Source organism: Triturus cristatus, chromosome 1_2, assembly GCF_964204655.1.
Source record: "Triturus cristatus chromosome 1_2, aTriCri1.1, whole genome shotgun sequence".
NCBI classification, from domain to species: Eukaryota; Metazoa; Chordata; class Amphibia; order Caudata; family Salamandridae; genus Triturus; species Triturus cristatus.
Genome location: NC_140580.1, coordinates 220,771,212 through 220,793,072, shown reverse-complemented (window position 1 = coordinate 220,793,072; position 21,861 = coordinate 220,771,212). Strand labels below are relative to the sequence as shown.

At 44.5% G+C, this 21,861-nt stretch overlaps 1 protein-coding gene across 8 annotated transcripts in view; it reads left to right on the top strand.

The window, feature by feature from the left end:
• USP54 (ubiquitin specific peptidase 54) overlaps window positions 1–21,861 on the top strand; it is a 1,650,598-nt gene that overhangs the window by 685,753 nt on the left and 942,984 nt on the right. The window lies entirely within an intron of this gene.

The window sequence follows — 21,861 nt, the reverse complement described above, 5'->3', positions numbered from 1 at the left end:
CAGGCCGATACCGGGGCAAGGCAGTGTCAGACCGGGGAATGAGCCTAGGCCTCCTGGAGGCTGAACAGCTCCCATAATCCCCTGTGAAAGGTGGGCAAAACAATGGTTTTCACCTGGAAGGCTTGGCCCCTGCAGTCCAGGGCTCCAGGCACCTGGCATGGCCATCTTCCTTATCCAGGGCCAGGGTGGCAGCGGGTGGGGAGAAGTCTGGAGCTTCAGCCAACTGAACAGCTCCCATAATCCCCCCCCTTGGAGGCCCACCCACCACAGGCTGGTGGTGTCAGCCTGCAGGTAGAGTCTCCTACCCTTGCCAGGGCAGAGTGGAGCCCCATGTGTAAGGGTTTGCCAGGTTTCAAGGTGGCCACTAGTTAGCCTGTCAGCTTCTTGTAGGCAACAAAAGTCACCGCTGACGTTTCATTCTCAAGGCAGATCTAGCCAGTGGATGAGTATGGTTGTGCCAACTCAGTGAACCATATCACCAGCTCACCCTTCCTATTTTGAATTACTCCCAGGCCTATTTTACACACATAAGTATTGCATAATGGTGGGCAGTGTGAAAGGCTGATAGATTTCAGATTTTACAGTGCAAAATCTTTTTAGCAGAATTGCTATACTATTATTTGGCTAGTACCTACACTTCTAACAAGCATTGGTAAAGCCAATAGGTCTCTCTTTTTGAGAGCTGTTGGCTTTGTCAGTATCTGTTAGCCATGTTGTATAGCAGCACAGCTGAAATTAAACAAAATAAGTGTTATGACATGGTTAGTGCTGGCCATGCCATAGGGTATTTTGTGTTTACTTTTAGCTATGCTTTTGTTGGCACTCACCTGAGAGCCCTAGGATTTATTTATTGGGAATGGAATGCCAACTGTCTTTCATCCTCCCAAGTAAATATGATGCTCACTTGTGAGCAGAATGCGAAATAAGCACTACTGTGCAGGGCTTCAGGTTCTGTTTTCAGCAGCTTACAGCACACTTGTGTGGCACCGTAACTATCAAGTCTGGACCCATCATCCTTTAGGTTCTAAGATGATTTCACATCATTGTGAACGTTAAGTAACATTCAGCAATGTTTGTTTAATAAATGTTTTCCCTACTTTTTTCTTAATGTACTTCTTGCCATTTTTGGCAGTACGTGGTATTGCATTACATCAAGTTGCAGGCTTGCGATTTACACTGGCAACTGATTCGTGCCCAACCCACTCTAGCACAGTCCTAAACATAAAATCTCAGTCCGCTCTAGACCTTCACATAATGCTGAAAACGTACTGCTTGAGCCCCCTACCTTCAAAAGGGAAAGATCTATGGCTCAATCCTTCTCAGGCAATGCGGTTAGAATCTGGAACTCGCTTCCTCCATTACTCCGAATCACCACCTCTACCCAGACTTTCAAAACAGACCTCTAATCTCTTCTCTTCCAAAGACACTTCCAGAATCAATACATCCCTTTTCATGTCCCTCAAAGCCTCTTGGCATTCTCCTGAGCCCAAAGTTGTAAATATGTATTCTATGCCTGTACTAAACTAATCCTAAGGTTTGTGTTTACTTTTTTTGTGATTGCCGCCTCTTATTTTATTTTACTTTTTCAACTATCCTGTTTGTATCTGTAACGTGTAAGTATGTAAATATCCTCATGTAACGTACTTGGTTCTATTGTAAAGCGCTCTGACACCTTAGGGTAAAGAGTGCGCTATTTAAAAATGCATTAAAGAAATAAATATATATTCCTGGTCATGGTACAGCCGGTGCTGCTTGTGATGGTCCCTTCATATCATTTCTGATCAGGTTACTCGAATGTGTTTGTCAGTTCATTCCAGAGGGCTGCTATTGGGTACTTACGAGGTCCCAGCATTCTTCGGTTTAGTGGGGGGTGCCCTCAGCACTCGCCCATCTACAAACTTCCTCCATCCAGCTGCAGTGGGGAGATACGTTGGGCGATCTCTAGTGTATCGCTATAGTGTGGTGGGCCAAAGCCATCGCTAAGTACCAGACTCTAGACAGCACTTTCCAGGGCTGCGAGCGAGGGATGCAGGCCCAGCAGACATGTCTCCATGATTAATGTGTGTGCCCCCGTTACTCTCTCCAAGTCTGTTGTAATCTCCTGCCAGAGTCTTGTATATAAAGTCAGCATCTACTGTATGACAGCTGGTGCATTTTTTGTCGATTGGCAGGAAGATAATGTTCAGTCTGTGTGATGTGAGGTACATGGTGTGCAAATAATTGAACTTTTTATAGTGAGATCTGGTGTTCTTGGAAACCCTACATGCCTGGGCAACTACGTGTTCCCACACTCTGTCTCTTAGTTCTCATCCTGTTGTGCCCTCTCAGTATGCCCTCTGTTTGGTCAGTGAGGCAGTGGTCAACTGAAGTGATTTGTATAGTCAAGATATGAGCTTATATTTGCTACCGAGTAGTAACAGGACTGTGGGACGTTGTGCATTGTGCGTTCAGTGTGGCTACTCTCCTACAGAGTCTCAAGGGAGTGCACAAGTGTCCCATATACAAATATTGTGATTCTGGGAGTCTGCCCTCGTCAATCAGGGAACGCAGATTGCACAATCCTCCTTCTGCATAGCAGTCTCCCATAGTGGTAATTCCTGCAGCCTTCTACTCGCATTTGTCCGGCAGTTATGTAGCCTCTTCTCACCATAGGAAGGCCCATCAGGGGAATCCCTTGGGTGTATGCTGGGTGTAGCGCTGTCCGCTGCAGTGCTCTTCGCCAGCATTGGAGGGCAGTGGCTGCTAATTTAGTGGGCCGTGGTTCTCTTATTTTAACTCCCAGCAGCAGGGTGACCAGTGACCCCTCCCAATGTCTGGCGTTCATCAGTCCTAGTTCTGCCAGCCCAAATGTATCCAGCTACTTGGCTAGACCACTGTTCTGATGTATGTTGCAGCAGTCATGGACCTAGGAGACAGTTGCAAGTACTGTCTCTTCAAGCTGCTCATGACATAGGTAGATCTAGCCCTGCACGTTTTGGCAGTTGCCGTCTCACACAGGCACATCACTCAGAGCAAATGCAACCACGCACTCTGAGCAGATTCAGCCATGCATGGGGCGGTAACTCTGGGAAGATGTAGCCATGCATAAACTGGTTACTTATAACATGCAACCACAACCTCAGCTGGCCATTGGCATTTGTGGTTGCTGCCAAGAATCAAATTAGGGAGATTGCAGGCTTACAAACACCAGGTCCACATTTTGGTCTCCTCTGTCCTCTTCTGAGGCCCCTATAGACCACAACCGAGGTACAAGGAGGTGTGAGGTTTCTGCACCTGGCTATTATCTTCCACTGAAGGAGTTAACCAAGAAAGGCTGGAAAGACACTCCTGGCCTAAAGGTTCCCCATGCCTTGCACAACTGAGTCTGCAGTCCCACCTCTACCATACACCAAAGGGCAGTGTTGAGGAGGACTAATTGGTACCTCCTTGCCAAGAAAAAATCCTAATAGGATTCATAATGGAGCCCTGTCTCTATGTCCTTCACTTCAGTATCAAGGCCTCCTTCCTCAAACTTCAGGAATACACTTCCACTGTCTGGGAAAACAACTTTCCTTTATCTTGTGCTGTGCAAAGGCCAGGTTTAGGATATCCAAAATGTATCCCATAGGCCTCCATTACTCTGGCTCACTCACACATACATCTTGCAGATACCATGCACGGCAGGATGTCAGCACTAGATACTAGGAAAGCACATCAAAATTAACTTTTCAAGAATAGGACACAGGTCTCTACTCCAGTAGCACAGATAAAAAGGTCCAGTCACAGCTATTGATTCACAAAACATGATATTCATGCTACCACTGCTCCATGTGCTAAGCTGACAACAGGGACAGTTCACTGTCTGTCACACTTGGTGTGACCTTCCAGATCACAGAATAAGTCTAGGGCCTTACTCATGTCAAGCTTCAGGCCAAGGCCTCTGTGCACATGGTAGATTTGAGTGAACACTAGTGCCAAAATCAAAAACCAGGACTCCAAATACAGGCAGTTGGGCACTCTTGACAAAGTAAGCAAGGGATATGCCCTTTCCAACATAATCAAAATCTTAGAGCCATCTTTTAATAAGGATCTATCTTTTTCTGATAGTTAATGATTTATGGATCTGGCTTAGGTTTAGGACCTGCTACAGTAGATAGTCTGTACTTGAAACATCCCTTTATTACCTCTGTTCTTTGGGCTGAAGCAGCAGAGCAGCTCTTGTTTAGTTAGGCCTCCCTGTTTCCTTTAGCAAGGTCTCTTATTTATCTGTATAAATTGTTTAGCTGACCTTGGCATTCAGAAATCTCATTTCAAAAGGTTAATTTAATTTCTCCATCACAGAGAAGAAGCAGTCACCTTGCCATCTAATCACTTGGAAACTAAGGTTCGTCTCTGAGTCCTTTCCTCTTTCATATGTTTATCCTTGCCCTAACTTGGTTTCTCCGATCTTTTGGTTTTCTTTTACATACCAATGCAGGTGACAGACATCTATTCAAAGGTTGGTTGACAACCAAAATGATCTTCACATTAATTTCCAGAGCAGTCTATCTTATTTAATGACAAATCCGCTGGGATTGTAGGATAATCTCATACTACTTCAGCATCAGTTGGTAATTTAAGATTCATTCTTTATTAATTTCTCTCTATCAAACCTCAGGTAAGCAACTTTACGATTGTGGCTTAAGGTGGAGAGGAAAGTGTTTTTGTTTGTTTAATTGAGTCATTTTATAACCATGAAGTCTGTCATTCATTAGATCCAAAAGGTTGCCTCACTTATGAATGGGCACTATCTCAGCCCCCAAACTTGATTAAGGGATAGGGGCTCCAGCAGCTATTGAGTTAAAGACAGCACACACATATGTTATGGGACCCTATCTATCCCATGAGCCTTCCCAGGTTCTGTAGATCAGTAACCTCTAGAATTTTGTCCCCGGAGAACTGAAGCCAAGCACTTTTATTGGGGAAAATTCCTTGTGAAACAGTTGTTTCTCTACTGCTACATTGTATGCATTTGTAAAATGATTAACTCGAACATCAGGCAATGAGTCTCGTAGGAAGAATTGGCACTCTGGAGGGTGCTTTGGATGATGGGAGAGAGATCGAAGGGACGGGAGACGCGAGACGCAAGATGTGAGGGGCAGAGCGAGTCAAGGTGAGGTGAGCAGCCTGCTCGAGCTCCTCCGCTCCCCTCGTAGACCACGACCTGAGACCTGAGACTCTAGTCCTGAGACCTGTCACGTGAGTCCATGGGTCACACTGTGCCTGCCTGCAGCTTGCCGCAGCACACCACAACCTGGATCAGCACACGGGCGAGTGTGGCCACCGGTAGTTGGTGGCCGTAGAGTGAGGGCCACAGGCGGTCCGTGGAGGCGGCCTGACCAGGTTCGGGTGCAACATGTGGTCTCACCTGGGGGTTCCCACTCATCCCTGCAGGATAACGGCACAACGGCTCAGTGTAGGAGGGGCAAGACGCTGCAACCCGTGGACAAAAGAGAAGGGATAGCTTCAGTGCAGCTCAAGGCTTTAGTCTACACCTCTTTTTTACCTGCTATATGCCAGCTGCAACATGGCATTACTCCAGGCTACGCAGTAAGGATCTCAAGTACTTCATTTGAGCTGGTAGGTAAGAAAGCCTTCTGTTTATTCTTGCTGCTCTGTGACAGCTAATGTATTACCTATCCCCTCCTGGTCCCAGCTTACACCCTATCCCACACACCAGTGAGTTTTGGTTTCCTGCAGTGGGTGTAGCAGGAGTAGTAGTGACTTGCCCTCGGTCACTGCTACCGCAATAGATTCTAAAGTGCTGGAAGGAGCCAGATAGTAACATCCCTCAGAAAGCCCAAAGAGTAGAGCATGTTTAAAACACAGCGTGTACTTTCAGAAAGTACACGCTGTGTTTTTAAACTTGCTCTACTCTTTTGTTAGTAAAGCCATAGCTGCCAAGGTTTCAGGTTGCCTATGTGTGACATTTTCATAATTTCAGTGAAATTATGAGTGACATTCAATGACTATGAGTGACACATTCTCAGGAGCAAAATCGAGCAATGAAGACGAAGGAAACATCAGAAACTGCACCCATTTGAATGGCAGATTGTGAATTTGTAAACCTAGCTTTGAAGGAACAGCATGTTATTTTATTTCAGAGCAGGGTCAGGATTTTCTACAGCTATTTCAATGTCTAGTGCATTCACAGTTAAGCACTCGTCTACCTGTTTGGACCGGATTAATTAGGGAGAATGGTACACTACCTCACAGCTTATTTTGCCCCATGCATGCTGTGTTTCTTCTAGTGTTCAACTTTTTTTTATATCTGCATACCGGACCAACCTCGGATCTCAGTCAACCAGATCTCATTTTCTAATAACTATAAGTAGGTAATTGCTGCTCCTTTAGGCCCTGTAACAGGAAGCGATGGTGCTAACTGGGAATACATGTTCTGATCCTTCAGGAGAATCTCCATCATCGACTGCTTTGTTTAAACCAGAATCCCATTTTAGCACAGGCTGTAATAAAACAATGCAGGATCGAAAATTTTAATCTCGAATGTCTCTTTTTTTAGGCAGAATTTACAAGTGATGTTGCGCACTGCATTATAGCGCTAAATTTTGGCACTTAATCTAAAAAAGTGATTAGAAATCAAACATGGAATACGTACCTCCTCTCACCGTGACTGGACACAGCCCCCAGGGAACACCATCCCCACACACAAGCATGGGAAGGCAGCACGTGCCGAGGAGGACACTCCTTTTCCTTTAATTTAATTCCGGCAGCAGCAATTCTAGGTGGCCCAGGCTGACTGCAGCAGGAATTTGAAATTGAAAACATCCTGCCTGCGCCGACTGGAGCCTTTCAGTCCCTGTCTGTCCACACTAGGCACCTGCTGAACTTCTTCCTTTAGCTGCACTGACACTGAAGGACTGCCTGGCAATAGTAAAATTTGTTGTGTTTGCAGGCCACATGGCTGCACGCACGTGTGCACTACTACTGACCTTTTGGTGCCGGGGGAGGTAGCCAGGTCAGCCTGCGCTACGCAACACAAACAAAAGACAGTCCAATAACCAGCCCGGTCCCAGCAAAGCATAACAGCACTCGCATTGATTGCTGTGCACCGCCTACAACCTCACAAAATATTCGACTCTACGGAGCATTAAAACAGGTAATACACTCAGCATTTTAGTAAGCTGATTTGCGTGCAATCTTTTTACATGCAGTAATGTGACTTAAAATGTGTTCGTGTAACGCGAGATGTGTGACACTTGGCAGGGCTGTAAAGTACGGCTGCAAGAGCAATTGTGGGCTTTTGTTTAAGTATTCATGTTACTCACAGCCCCTTCACGAGCTGTGATTTACATCAACACTTAAACAAGAGTCCACATGCCTTTGGAAATCTTTACTACTCACCTTTCTAATTTTGCGATATTCTTGTAAAATTTGATCATGGATAGTCTGGAAAAAAATGTAAAAGCTTTTTTCAGCATAAACATGATTTGGCCACATTCTTTGATATCTATGCTTATGGAAAATGCGCCACGTTGGTGCAAATCTGCCTTAAGCCCCTTAACGTGGGTTGTATGTGTGGAAATGCACTGTCTTTTCAGTTTTTTTAAGCAAAAGTTTGGAGTGATATTTGGCACTGCGCACAAGCGCAGTCTGGTTCCAGGCGCACATAGCCATGGCTGCAGTGCACAGAGACCCTAGACTGCCGCACACAGAGGAAAAAAAATAGAGGGAACATTTACAGTGAGGCCAAGTTTTTCGCCAAGTGTTTGCTGATAGATCTAATGACTTGGGTGGTCTCTAAAAACCTGTTGCCGAAAAATCAGACCGAGTTTGTTAAAGGTCTGGGTACATCTATAAACGTTCAAATGCTAGCACTTACAATTAAACAAGCCAGGCTTCGGTCAATGAACCTTCACTTGTGTTTTATTGATTTTCAATCTGCTTTTGATGCGGTGCAGAGGAATATCCTCTGGGCTAAGCTTGGGACTTTCCCCCAATCTCCCTAGGGCGATTCAATTATTGTACACGTATACATGGACAAGAGTTATATTGGGCCAAGGCACAACAATAAAAAAAATTAAAAATACCAACAATGAATGGCCTAAAACAAGGCTGTGTCTTGGCCCCTCTCTTGTTCAATTTGTATCTTGCTGGTATTTCTTCAGGCCTGAATAACATTAACTCTCACTACCCGTCTGTGGCCGGTTTTCATGTCTCCCATCTTTTGTACGCTGATGATATTGTCCTGTTGAGCTACACAAAGGTGCTGCTACAGCAGTTAATTAGTAAAACTGCTTTGAATGCCTCATCCCATGGGTTAAAGGTTAACTTAAGTAAAACAAAAACTATGCTACTGACAAAGGGCATAGCAGCCTGGCCAAAATTCTGTATGAAAGGGATCCGGCTGGAGTCAGTTTTAGAGTACAAATATATGGGAGTAATATTAGATATGAGGAGCTCATTTAAGAACCAGCTGCACTACAGAGAAGGAACAACTCTCTAATAGTAGCATTTGCTTCCTTACGGAACGCCTTAAAAGGCCTACCCCTTAAGCCATTACTAACAGGTTATGACAGCCAAACATGTTCCATCTTTTACACGTGGCGTGGAGATTTTGAGAGGGAAGGCTGATAATATCATAGATAAGCTTGTGACAGGGACTTATCGTCACCTGTTCAATCTCCCACAGTAGGTCTCGCTGGCACAAATCCGATTCGAATTTGGCCTCAGAAGACAATATTTAAATAGCTTAGGGGCATATTTGAAATTTTGTCACAAACTTTGAAACGACAATGATTCCACTCTTATGTCAGTGGATTGGGAGGCTATAAGCGACCATAAAATACGAAGACTCATGAATGTTTTAATTTGGCTATATCCACGTTTAATGCAGAACAATCATGGACTTTACCCCTTTCAAAGTCTGCATTTAAAAGAGTTATCAATGGAAGTAGTAAAGAAGTGTCATCACTGTTGGATAGAGAAGCGCTAGCGAAAAGGTCCCACGCGTGGATGGTAATTTCAACATATGGTCAACTGAAACCCCAAAACTATCCGGGGGGGGTCTGAATAGATTAAATGGAAAGCTAAAGCTTTTGAGAATCCGGCTTGGCAATTATCAATTTCGCAGTAACATTCCTACCTGGAGAAGATTGAGTAACATAACGCCATGCCACCTCTGTAATTACAACAGTGGAGATATTTGTCATATAGTTTGCAGTTGCCCGGCCTTAACTGCCGAACACAGAAACCTGCTGAGACATGATTTGAATCAATGTTATTTTTACATGCTGCCAAGCAGTAATAGCTGGGTTGCAGGAAGAAGATTTACAATTTACTGGAAGATTTTAAAGTTTATATATATTGCAGAGGGGAAATTAGCCAAATGTGCACAGTAAAGGGATTTAATTTCTTATTACCCTATCAATTTAGGAACAAGCAGCTAGGAAGGACAGATAATCATTGCAAGAGCTGTGCTGTCTCCTTATTACATGATCATCTTGAATACCGTGGAATAAAATGAGGGCTGAGATGATTTTATGAAAGGCACATTGCACTTTAAAACTTTATTAGAAGTAATCTCACTTTATCTAATGCCAGGGGTCAACAAAAAGATTTCTGAAACTCCAGGTAGGCCATATTATAGAACTGAATGGGGTTACTCACAACGTGAAGCATGATAAATAACTAATAGAGGAAACAGTGCACTTTAGGCGTAGCGGAAATAGCAGGTGGATCATGTCTCTTGTAAACGCATTCTGCCAGTAGGTTTTTAGTTGTTTTTTATTTGATGAATGAATTGTTTTTATTACGGGAATAATCTTTATTTTAAATTGTGTTTTCACAAAGTTGTTAAACTGTGGTGTTACATATGAAATGTGTAAAAAGGTGTTATATTGTCAGTTTTTATTAACTGAATCATAAAAAATGTCTTCATCGTAGGAAGAAATGGTTGTTAAACTACCACTTGTAATTATGTGCCAAAATGCGCACATACCTTCAGCCAAAATTGCATCTATTAGTACTATCCATTGTTGCTCTTGCTTCGTCAACTGTTTTGATTTTATATTATTCTTATAATTCCTTCTTGCTTCAATTATTTTGGTTCTGTCCCCACCCTGAGTGCTAGTAATAATTTATTTTGCAAAAATGTACAGTCCTTACCATGCCACGGATCTGGCAAAGTTAGCTTCCCTGATAATGAGAATTTCCAGTCTATCAGAGTTGACAATGTATATCCAAGGTTTCATAATTACTTGTGGGGACCGTGGTATACAGTCATTCCAAAGCTAAGGTGACATTACTATTTACATCTGTAAGAATGTTACTGTTCAAAGTAGTTGACCATTTAACCCCCCTTTTTTATTACTTACAGAATCTAAATTCTTGTCATTGAGGGGACTTAAGACAGATGATTCAGTGCCAATATATTTTATAAACAACCCCACTACAGCGTAAAGACCAGTGGCTTGTCATCACTGTTGACTGAAGGGCCATCCTCAAATTCTGTAACAAAGCACCATGTTTTCAGGCGTACTATGACATAATCAATGTGGCCAGTCCATCTTCCCTTATTGAAGGTATTTTTAAGTGGATGTTAGATCTGTCAACCTTATGGTGGTTTTCCCCTCCCAAATGTGTTGCCTTCACTCCTATTGTTTTGCTGATTTCATTCTGGTTGGACTTAAGACTGCACACTTTACCACTACTAACCAATGCTAAAGTGCTTCTGCTCTCTTCTTTAAACATGGTGAATTTGGCTAACAGTCAATTGGCATATTTAGTTTACTTGTAAGTCCCTAGTAAAGTTGTACTACAGATACCCAGGGCCTGTAAATTAAATGCTACTAGTGTGCCTGCAGCACTGATGGTGCCACACACTTCAGTAGCCTTTCAAACATGTCCCAGGCCTGCCTTTGCAGCCATAGTGCACTTTAAACTGCCATTTTGATATGGCAGAATGAACCTTTTGCCAGACCTAAACCTTGCTTTTTAATACATGTATGTCACTCTTAAGGTAGACCCTAAACATCCATCAGGGCAGGGTGCCTTGTATTTAAAAAGTTGGACATGTACGTTTAAGTTTTACATGTCCTGGTAGTGAAAAATTCACTATTGCAAGGTCTACCTCTCCCAAAGGATAACATTGGGTTATAATTATTAGTCAATAAGTGGTAGCTTTTGATTGGGAGCTGGTAGGAAAGTCATGTTTGGTGTTTTTGAGTGACAATTCTGAAAATGCCACTTTTAGAAAGTTTACATTTTCTTGTCCTAACCATGTGGTGCCTGTATCCTGCATCACATGACTAGGTGTAGTTGGCATTTGTGTTTTCCTCCCAGACAGTATCACAATAGAGGTTTTGGTCATTTTCACAATGGGCCATCCTGACTTAATGAGAGTGGTGGAACTGTCACTTGTCACACTTGCGCTTCAAAAAACACTGCTCAGTTGACACAAAAAGGGCGTCACACTAGCCTAATGTGCCCAAAGACAAGCTGGTACCAGGGCAGGAGGCAAGATGTTTCAGACAATTCTGCTGTGTGTGTGGGGGTGGGACTCCATAAGCTTCTCCCACTTCAAAGGCGGCACCAGGTAAAACAAGCATTGGCTAAGCCAATAGGTTGCGTCTATACAAGAGCTATTTGCTTTGGCAATGTGTTCTTGCCATGTTGTACACCAGTGTGGCTCTTAATCAGCATGGCTAAATGCTAGTGACATAGAGTGTCCTAGTGTGGAGTAGGGCGGAGTAGAGTGTTGTGCATTGGATTTGTTGAAGTAGAGTGTCGTAGAGTGGCGAAGGGGAAGTAGAGTGTCATAAAGTTGAGTAGACTGTCGTAGATTTCAGTGGTTTATTGGCAGAGTTTTTCGTAGACTACAGTGTCATATAATTAAGTGGCAAGAGTGGAGAGGCATAGGGTGGAATAGGGTGGTGTGGGTTGGAGTGGATTGAGGTAGTGGGGTGGATTGGATTGGAGTAGTTTGGGGTGGATTGGATTGTGGTAAAGTGGGTTGGATTGAGTGGAGTGGGTTGGAGTGATGACTGGATGGATCGGACTGGAGTGGGGTAGATTAGATTGGTTTGTGATAGGTGGATTGGATTGGAATGGTAGGATGGGTGGAGTGGATCGTATTAGGGTGGGGTGGATTAGACTGGATTGGAGTGGGGTGGATTGGACTGGAGTGGGTGAACTCTTCTGGATGTGGTGGATTGGAGAGGGATGGATTAGAATGGAATGGAGTGGAGTGGAGTGGGGTGGATTGGAGTGGAGTGGAGTGGGGTGGGGTGGATTGGAGTTGGTGGGCTGACTGTACTGGGTGGGCTGGATTGGATTGGATTGGGGTGGAGTGGATTGGAGTGAGGTGAATTGGAGTAGTGTGTGGTGGAATGGACGGCGGTGGAATTGAGTGGATTGGAGTGGGGTACATTCGACTGAAGTGGGGTGGATTGAAATGGGATTGGGTGGATTGGAGTGGAGTGAAATGGATTGACTGGGGTGGATTGGAGTGGGCTGGAGTGGGGTGGACTGGAGTGGGGTGGAATGCAGTGGGGTGAATTGAAGTGGGGTGGGGTGGGTTGGATTGGATTGGAGTGAAGTAGACTGGATTGCAGTGGGGTGGACTGGACTGGATTGGAATGAAATGGATTTGATTGGGGTAGAGTGGATTGGGGTGGGGTAAATTTGGATTGAGAGGAATGGATTGGGGTGGAGTGGAGTAGATTGGATTCAGCTGAATTGGGGTGGATTGGATTGGGGTGGGGGTGGATTGGATTGGAGCGGGTGGACTGGATTGGGCTGAGGTGGATTGGATTGGAGTGGGGTGGATTGGACTGGATTAGAGTAGGGCAGATTGTTTTGGATTGGAGTGGGGCAGATTTGAGTAGGGCAGATTGTTTTAGATTGGAGTGAAGCAGATTGTTTTGGATTCGAGTGGGACAGATTGATGCATTGGAGTGGGACTAATTGCTTTGGATTGGAGGGGCAGATTGGAATGGGGTGGATTGGAGTGAGCAGCTTGTTTTGAAAAAGAGTGGGACAGATTGGAGTGGGACAGATTGGAGTGGGACAGATTGGAGTGGGACAGATTGGAGTGGGACAGATTGGAGTGGGACAGATTGGAGTGGGACAGATTGGAGTGGGACAGATTGGAGTGGGACAGATTGGAGTGGGACAGATTGGAGTGGGACAGATTGGAGTGGGACAGATTGGAGTGGGACAGATTGGAGTGGGACAGATTGGAGTGGGACAGATTGGAGTGGGACAGATTGTTTTGGATTGGAGTGGGGTGGGTTGGTTTATACTGCACTGCCTGATCATGTGTTAAAACATCATTTTAGAAATTAAACAGAAGAAAGAAACAATGCCAACTTTACAATATTTGGAACAAGATAATCTTCATCATTTGAGAACAGCGCCCACGAGCAAAAACAAAAGAAAACATGAGTGCAAAGTGAGAAACGAAGACTTGGCAAAATAAAAGAAAGTTAACTATAGAAAATACATCTTTGCAATTTTGTTTGTCCTGCTGGGCACATTTTTGCCAGTCACACATCTTCTGTTTGCAGGGCACTAAAACTTAAACATAAACAAAATAGTACCTCAATCATGTGGGGAGCGGAAATGATGTTAGGCCTGCAGTGATGAATTACGAGGCTGTAAAGAAGAGCGCCATGCAAATCAACAAATGGGTAAGCAACTGGCAGGCTCCAAGCTCTTCTTTGTTAACAACAGTGTCTTCCAAGCAAGACGCATGCGCTAGCACATGCTCTCACAGGCTCAACCCGAAAAACGGTCAAACCCTCAGAGATTACAGTGCATAATGAGTGATCAAACACTCAGAGAATACTATCTAAAAGAGTGGCCAGCACCTCGGCTATTACTGTTCTTGAAGGCTCTAAACCCTAAAATATTACTTATGAAGCGGGGTCAGACACTCCGATGATACAGTGCATGAGGACGGTTCAGATCCTCGCAGATGAGGAGGGGTGTCGACCATCACAGATTACTATCTAAACAAGCATTGGCAAAGTCAATAGGTCTCGCCTATAGCTTTGCCAATGTTTTTTCGCCATGTAAAGATGCGGTCCCCAGGGATAAGTCCACAATATATTTTTCACAAAGTGGCATGGCATGCAAGTAGCATGCTTTTATGTGATTAAACGTACAGGAGTGGTACCAGGGAACAAGGTTCCCCTGGTCCTGAAGAAAAGCCATAGGGGCATGGCTCGTAACATGTTGACCTATATTATCTCAGGCACATTACCAACCTTGCCTTCCTAACTACCTCCCAATATTTAATCATACCTACTAGAGGCAGGAATAAAATGTATATATCTACTAGCCAGGTATTTTTTAAATTATACCGCAAAACGACACCTTTCTCCACTCCCTCTCCCTCTCCCTTTTCATTTAAACACCTTCTTTATCGTCATATAAAGACCAACGAGTGCTTCCATGTAGTTCGTACGTAGCAGCCCGCCCTGGTCCACAGCGGATCGGAATGGACCCGATGATGAAGCATGCCACCAAGGGGTAACCCTGGTGGGTGAGTGTTTTACAAGAAAAACATAGTTTTTTTCTGACACAGGAGAGTTATTAAGTATATATTTACTGGGTTCTCTGTTTTGATATAATACACCAACATGGCAGATGTTCAGTATGGCTAAAAGTTAGTAGTGTGGCGTGGAGTGTCATATAGTGAAATGGTGTAGAGTGGAGTTGAGTGGAGTGGCAGAGAATGTTGTGAATTGAAGTGGCATATAGTGAAGTCGCTTAGCATGGCATACAGTGGAGTGGTGTAGAAGAGAGTGGACTGGTGTAGAATGCATTGGCATAGAGTGCTGCAGAGTAAAGTGGCATAGAGTGCAGTGGTGTTGAGTGTAGCGGCCTAGAATTCAATGGTGTATAAGCAGTGTCGTAGAATGCAGTGACATAGATTAGAGTGTTGCACAGTAGACTGCAGTTGTGCAGAGTGGAGTGGTGCAGAGCAGAGTGGCATAAAGTGCTGTAGCGTAGAATACAGTGGCACAGAGTGCAGTGGTGCAGAGTAGAATGGCATAGAGTAGAGTGGCATAGAGTGCAGTTGCGCAAAGTGGTGCAGAGTGCGATTGTGCAGAGTAGAGTGTTGTAGAGTGCAGTGGTTGCAGTGGTAGAGTGGCATGGAGTGGTGCAGAGGGGCATAGAGTGATGCAGAGTAGAGTGGCAGAGAGTGGTGCAGAGTAGATTAGGGTATAGTACCTTAGAGTGCAGTGGCATAGAGTGGGGTGCTGTGGAGTTCAATGATGTAGTGTGGAGTGATGCAGAGTAGAGTGGTGTAGAGTGCAGTGACGTAGATTACACTGACAAAGAATGCAGAAGGGTAGAATAGTGGCATGGAGTTTAGTGTCATAGAGTGCAGTGTTGCAGAGTAGAGTGTGGTAGAGTGCATTGGCATGGAGTGCATTGGAGTAAAATGCATAGGCATAGAGTGAATAAGTGTAGAGTGCATTGATATAGAGTGCATTGGCATGGATTAGAGTGGACTGGTGTAGAGTGTACTGGTGCAGAGTCCATTGGTGTACAGTGTTGCAGAGTAGTGTATAGTGGCATAGAATTCAGTGTCATCCAATGCAGCCTCGTAGAATGCAGTGGCGTAGTTTAGAGTGGTACAGAGTTGAGTGTTGCAGATAGAGTGGCACAGAGTAGAGTGCCCTATAGGGCAGTAGTGTAGAATGTGTTGACATAGAACGCAGTAGTGCCAAATAGAGTGGTGTCCAGTTCAGTGGCATAGAGTAGTGTTGAGAGCAGTGGGGCAGAGTGCAGTGGCTTAGAGTACAGTGGGGCAGAGTAGAGTGCAGTGGGGCATAGTATAGTGTAGTGGCGTAGAGTGCAGCAGAGTAGAGTGCAGCAGAGTAAAGTAGCTGCAGAGGCATAGAGTGCTGCGGAGTAGAGGGCAGCAGTGTAGAGTGCAGAAGAGTAGAGTAGAGTGCACTAACGTAGAGCAGAGTGCAGTGGCATAGAGTAGAGTACAGTGCAATGGTGTAGAGTGCAGGTGCGTAGAGTGCTGCAGAGTCGTGGAGAATGCAGTGACATAGAGTGTTGCAGAGTAGACTGCAGTGGCGTAGTGTTTCAGAGTGTAGTGGCGTAGAGTGCTGGAGAGTAGAGTAGAGTGCAGGAGTGTAGAGTTCAGCAGAGTAGGGTAAAGTGCGGTGGCGTAGAATGCTGCAGAGTAGAGTGCAGTGTCATAGAAGTGCATTGGCTTAGAGTGCTGTAGAGTACAGTGGTTTAGAGTGCCGTGGTGTAGAGTGCTGTAGAGTAGAGTGCATTGGCATGGAGTGGTGTGGCGTTGAGTAGAGTGGACTGGTGTAGAGTGCATTGGCGCTGTGCAGTGGTGTAAAGGGGAGTGGAGCAGAGTACAGTGCAGTGGCGTGGAGTGGTGCAGAATGGAGTGGCATAGAGTGTAATATACATGGTGTGGTAGCACACTTTCATTACAGACAACATATCTTCAATTGAAATCACCATTACATTTACACAGACATACAGTTTCACTGCTAAAAGTATCCAGCACACATACAATAATGTGAGAAAATGTCATCACCTAGTGTATTGACTTGTTTTGATCATTTACAAATATTTGTTTCCACCATACTTCAGAATTTACAAAAAATATGCTTCATTTGGACTTATTTAATCTTGAAATATCTGCACAGTTTCGTTACACACGTTTAAAGTTTGTTGTGTGCTAGAAAATAATAAAATCAGATAGCCTTCCTCAAGCACTCCTGAAACCAGCATGATTGTCTCATAAATCCCTTCACTTTGAAGTCAGAGAAAGAACAGTAAACACCAAGTTCCCTGGAAGAGAGAGCCTGACATTTGACCTCTGTATTTGAATGGACAGCAAATGTGGCATGATAAGAACAAGATTTAAAGGCCTGTTTACATAAATTTAGCACTTGTGGACAAATACAGTAAATAGGGTTTGCTTGTGGCAGAATACAGTAACTATTATTTGGGCAAGGGAAGGGAGGAACTCGAGCTGGACAGCCTAAAACAATTAGAGCCAGCAAATAGAAAGGAAATCAAGCAAATGTGAGTTACATACCACAAAGCCAATGGTAAACAATGGGCAGAAAGCATTCCAAGGGACGTTTTCTAAATGTCTCCAAGATGTCGTTAGCAAACCAGACAGCTGTGCTAAAAAGAGAAACAGACTCTCAGAGATTGTAGTGCATAATGAGGCCACTTGAATTATGCAGCAGGGGAGGACAAAATTATGCGGAAGGGTTGACTAAATTATGTGGTAAGAAAAGGCAAGTTCTGTGGCGTAAATCTGATATTACCGTATTCTTTTTCAATTTTTACACGTTAACATCTGGGCAAAGGTTTCTCTTCATCAAAACCAATCTGACACCCACATACAGCAATAGGAATTAGAAATATAATCAATCAAACTTTTTAAAGGGCCTTCCACCTCGCAGCAGCAGATGTTGCTGCATTTGTAGTCATTTGTGATCAATTTGGGCTAGAAACGATTTTCTTTTGTTAAAATCTGCAGTTTATGCAGCAAATAATGCATTATGTGACAAATCCATAATTATGTGGTAGATGTCGCTCTCACAAAATGCCATACATCCAGTGGCGCTGGATATAATCCTCATAGATTACAGCATTTTAGGAGGGGTCAGAGCCTTTGCGATTGCTGTCTTAACAGTGGAGCCAGATCTACTGTGATTAATGGGTATAAAAAGCAGGTTAGAGTCAGTCTTTTGGAAATGACAGGGTATGAGGAGGAACATAGATCCTCAGCGATTATTGTGTCGAGGAGTGGATAAGACCCTCAGTGACAACAATGTATGAGGACTGGCACAGATCCTCCGAAATTGTCTGAAAACTAGTCCATACCCTCAGAGATTTCCTTGTGTAAGGAGTTAGACCCTAAAAGATTGGAATTTTAGAGAAAGGAGTCACCTTTAGAGATTACAGTGCATGAGGAGGAGCTAGACCCTCAGAAACTGGCTGAGCAGGGAGGCAGACCCTCAGAGATTACAGTGTATGAGGAGGAGGCTAGACTCTGCAACATTACTATTTACTATAAAAGGCCATAACAGATTACAAATTAGAAAGTCCTGGGATTTATTTCTTAAAAGTACATGACTAATAGCAATAACCAACAATTTCACTGCATTAGCCACTAACCTTGGGTTCTTCAAAAGAATTTATGGGTAATGCACACTGTATAAATGAAATTACAATTACAGTTAGACCCTCAAAGTTAACAATCTAAAAGGAGGGTCAAACGTTACAGGATAAAAGCGAGGGTGGAGACAATTAGTGATCACTGTCTGGGACGGGGCCAAACCCTTATAATTAGTTTATGATAAAGGAGCGGGAGCACAGAGATTACTTTGAGTGAGGAAGGGGCTAAACACTCAAAGTTTGTAATACGTTTGTGAGGTATTACAGCGTATGAAAGGGCCAACCCTCAGTCATTACAGTGTATGAGGAGCGATCTAGACTGTCAGCTATATAGCAGAATAAAACGAAGGGCCAGCTTTTCATATATAGTGTTGGAAGGGCTCTTATTCTCATAGTTTACAGCATGAGCATATATTGTATCATATATTGTATTTGGGGGTGGCATTTGAGTGGCTCATATTCTCACAGATTACACCATTAGAGTGGGAGATAAGGGTTTGACTGCCAGCTATTTTATGAGGTGAACTCCTGATTGCATACAAAATAGGAGGAAGGACAGAACCTCAGAAATAATATTGTAAATGAAGGGCCCATACTATAAGAGATTAGAGCACAAAAGGAAACTCCTGGGCATCAGTAATTAGCCTGTAAGAGAGAAGACATTATAGCATGAGATGAAGGACCCATCCCTCTAATATTAAATTGTGTTGGCAACACCCAGACTCTCAGATTTTAACAGAAAGGCCAGATCCTTCGTGGTCTCTCCCCTCTAGAAGAAACTACGGGTGGATGGAACTCGCGGAGTTTCACACATGAAAACTCAATGAGATTCTTCTACGTCTGTGAACGGGTGGAAATCTGCATGTCACACTGCTTGCACTGATTTTTAGCTCTTGGAGCTAGTTCTGTGCTGAAATATCTGCTCAAACGGCACTAAGAAGTGCACCAGAGGGTACTGCTTCTCAAGTTGTTTTTTTTTGCCGCTCTCGTAGATTTTCTGCTCGAGCTGCAGCTTTCCCACTGCGAATGGTCGCGACCACCTGCGTTGCGTAAATCTCACTGGGTGCCCTCCTAGTGCCTAAAAATCGCACTAGGAATCGCAAACTACCTGTTGGTGAGCAGTATGTGGGGAAAAAACTCAGCCACATGGCGGTTGGTGGAATTTGACCAGAACAATGCGTTTCATGTGTAACTCAAGAGTGGGCAAAACTTTACCAACTCTGCAGGTGGAGCAGACTTTATCGCCCACCCCTAGAAGAAACCCCCAAATCACCTGATTGCCACCCAGCCCTATCTCATCTTAATCACAGAAGTGGGTAACGAAGTGCTGAAGAATACATGAAACTAAACCACTTCACTGAGATCACAATTCAAGGTTCGGCCCTTGTGGGCCACTGAGCCCACCCTGGCTGCCATCAAGAAGGAGTGGACTTTCTCACCCTACGTTTCTTTTAATACATTCTCCTTTTTTTCAGAGAAGTACCATTGCACTGTAATGACATTTCCAGCCTCTCCCTCTTTTTCACAGCAATATAATTTAGATATTGTCCCCCGCAGGTGAAGAAGCCCGAAACCCTGAAGACAGATCAGGGGTCAAAGGTTTCTAGACCTCAAGTATCGTTTTACAGAAAGGCGCTGATCCTGTGCTATCCTTACGGGTGGGAGGTGAGGCCTTCTGCCCTCATTAGGGTAGAGGAGAGTCCCAATGCTGTCATTACAGGCTGGAGCTGAGCCCAGAGCTCACCCTACTGGTGGGATCTTAGCCCTGTGTTCTCCTTCAGCTGGATGCTGTGAAATTCTGCTCTTATTACAGGCTGGAGCTGAGCACATGTACTCTCATTTCATACTGGAGCAGAGACCAGTGCTCTCATTAAAGGCTGAAACTGAGCCCCAATACAGTCATTACAGCTTGAACTGAGCACCTGTGCTCTCAATATAGGTAGGAGCTGAGACCTTCTGCTCTCATTACAGGCTGGGCTTGAGCCCAGTGCTGTCATTAAAGGTGCATGATGGGACATTCTGCTCTCAGTACAGGTGGGAGCAGAGCTCTGTGTTCACCTCATATGTGGGAGCAGAGCTCTGTGCTCTCCTTACAGGTGGAAGATGAGGAGTTCTGCTCTCATTACACGCAAGGGCAGGGCTCCATTATAGGTGAGCAAAAGAAAAAAGAACATGTGATGGATGGAATGCTGAACAATGCAATATTCACCCCCAGTCACAAAGATCTGGGTTTAATCCATTATTCTTTTGCTCAACACGCCACCCCAGTTTGGACCTAGCCATATGCAAATCAGTTTTGACCCTGCTCCTCATGGGAACAGTCTATCCCAAACTGCCAAGCCAGGTCCTCTCTGGACCGGAAACAAGCATCCTAGAACCGGTTTGGGGTTGTCACCCCTCATCCACCAGGCTAGCTTGAATCCAGTGGTGCATTGAGCACGGGACCCACATCTGGGCATACCCTTCCCACTTAGGGTGATAAAAGCAAAAAGAACAAGTGATTGACAGAATGCTGAACAATGCAAACATTCACCCCGAGTCACAAATGCTTGTTTTCGGTCCAGGGAGGACCTGGCTTGGCAGTTCAGGCTGGAGTGTTCCCATGAGGAGCAGGGTTAAGACTGATTTGCATATGGCTGTGTCCAAACTGGGGTGGCGTGGTGAGCAAAAGAACAATGGATTAAACCCAGATCTTTGTGAATGGGAGTGAATGTTTGCATTGTTCAGCATTCTGTCCATCAAATGTTTGTTTTGCTTTTGTCGCCCTAAGTAGGAAGGGTATGCCCAGACGTGGGTCCTATGTTCACCGCGCCACTGGATTCAAGCTAGCCTGGCTGATGAGGGGTGATGCCCCGTAACCGGTCCCATGATTCTTGTTTCCGGTCCAGGGAGGGCCTGGCTTGGCAGTTCGGGCTGGACTGTTCTCATGAGGAGCAGGGTCAAGACTGATTTTCATATGGGGTGGCATTGTTAGCAAAAGAACGATGGATTAAACCCAGATCTTTGTGACTGGGGGTGAATGTTTATACTGATCAGCGTTAACGTTAACATAACACGTGCATTTGTAAAGCGCACTTATCACCCGTGGGTCTCAAGGCGCTGAAAAACAGATGTTTATTGTTACCCAATGGTATTCATTTTATCAACCTCAGATGGATGAAAGGCTGAGTGGACCCGCTGGGATTTGTACCTGTGACAATGAGGTCAAACACAGGCCCCTGCAGTGGATGCATTAGTCCACTAAGCCACCAGACCCGGCATTCAGTCCATCAATTGTTTCTTTTGATCATTATAGGTGGGAGCAGAGCCCTAGTACTCTCATTATAGATGGAGGTTGAGCACCCGTGCTCTCATTATAGGTGGGAGCAGATGTGCTGTACTAGTATTACGGTTTGCAGCACAGTACCCGTGCTTTCTTTACAGGCTGAAGCAGAGCATCCGTGCTTGCTTTATATGTGGGAAATTAATCCTGGTGCTCTTTCCCGGGTGACAGCTGGGCCCCTGAGCTCTCATTAAAGTTGGAAGTTGAGCACATACTCTCATTACAAGCTAGAGAAGAGGTGATGTGCTCTTATTACTGGCTAGAACATAGTGCCCTTACGTTTGTGCAGGCTGGAGCTGAGCCCCTTTGCTCTCAATACAGGTAGAAGGGTATGCCTCTATTACTCTCACCACAGCTGGAAGCCAGGTCCCTGTGCTCTC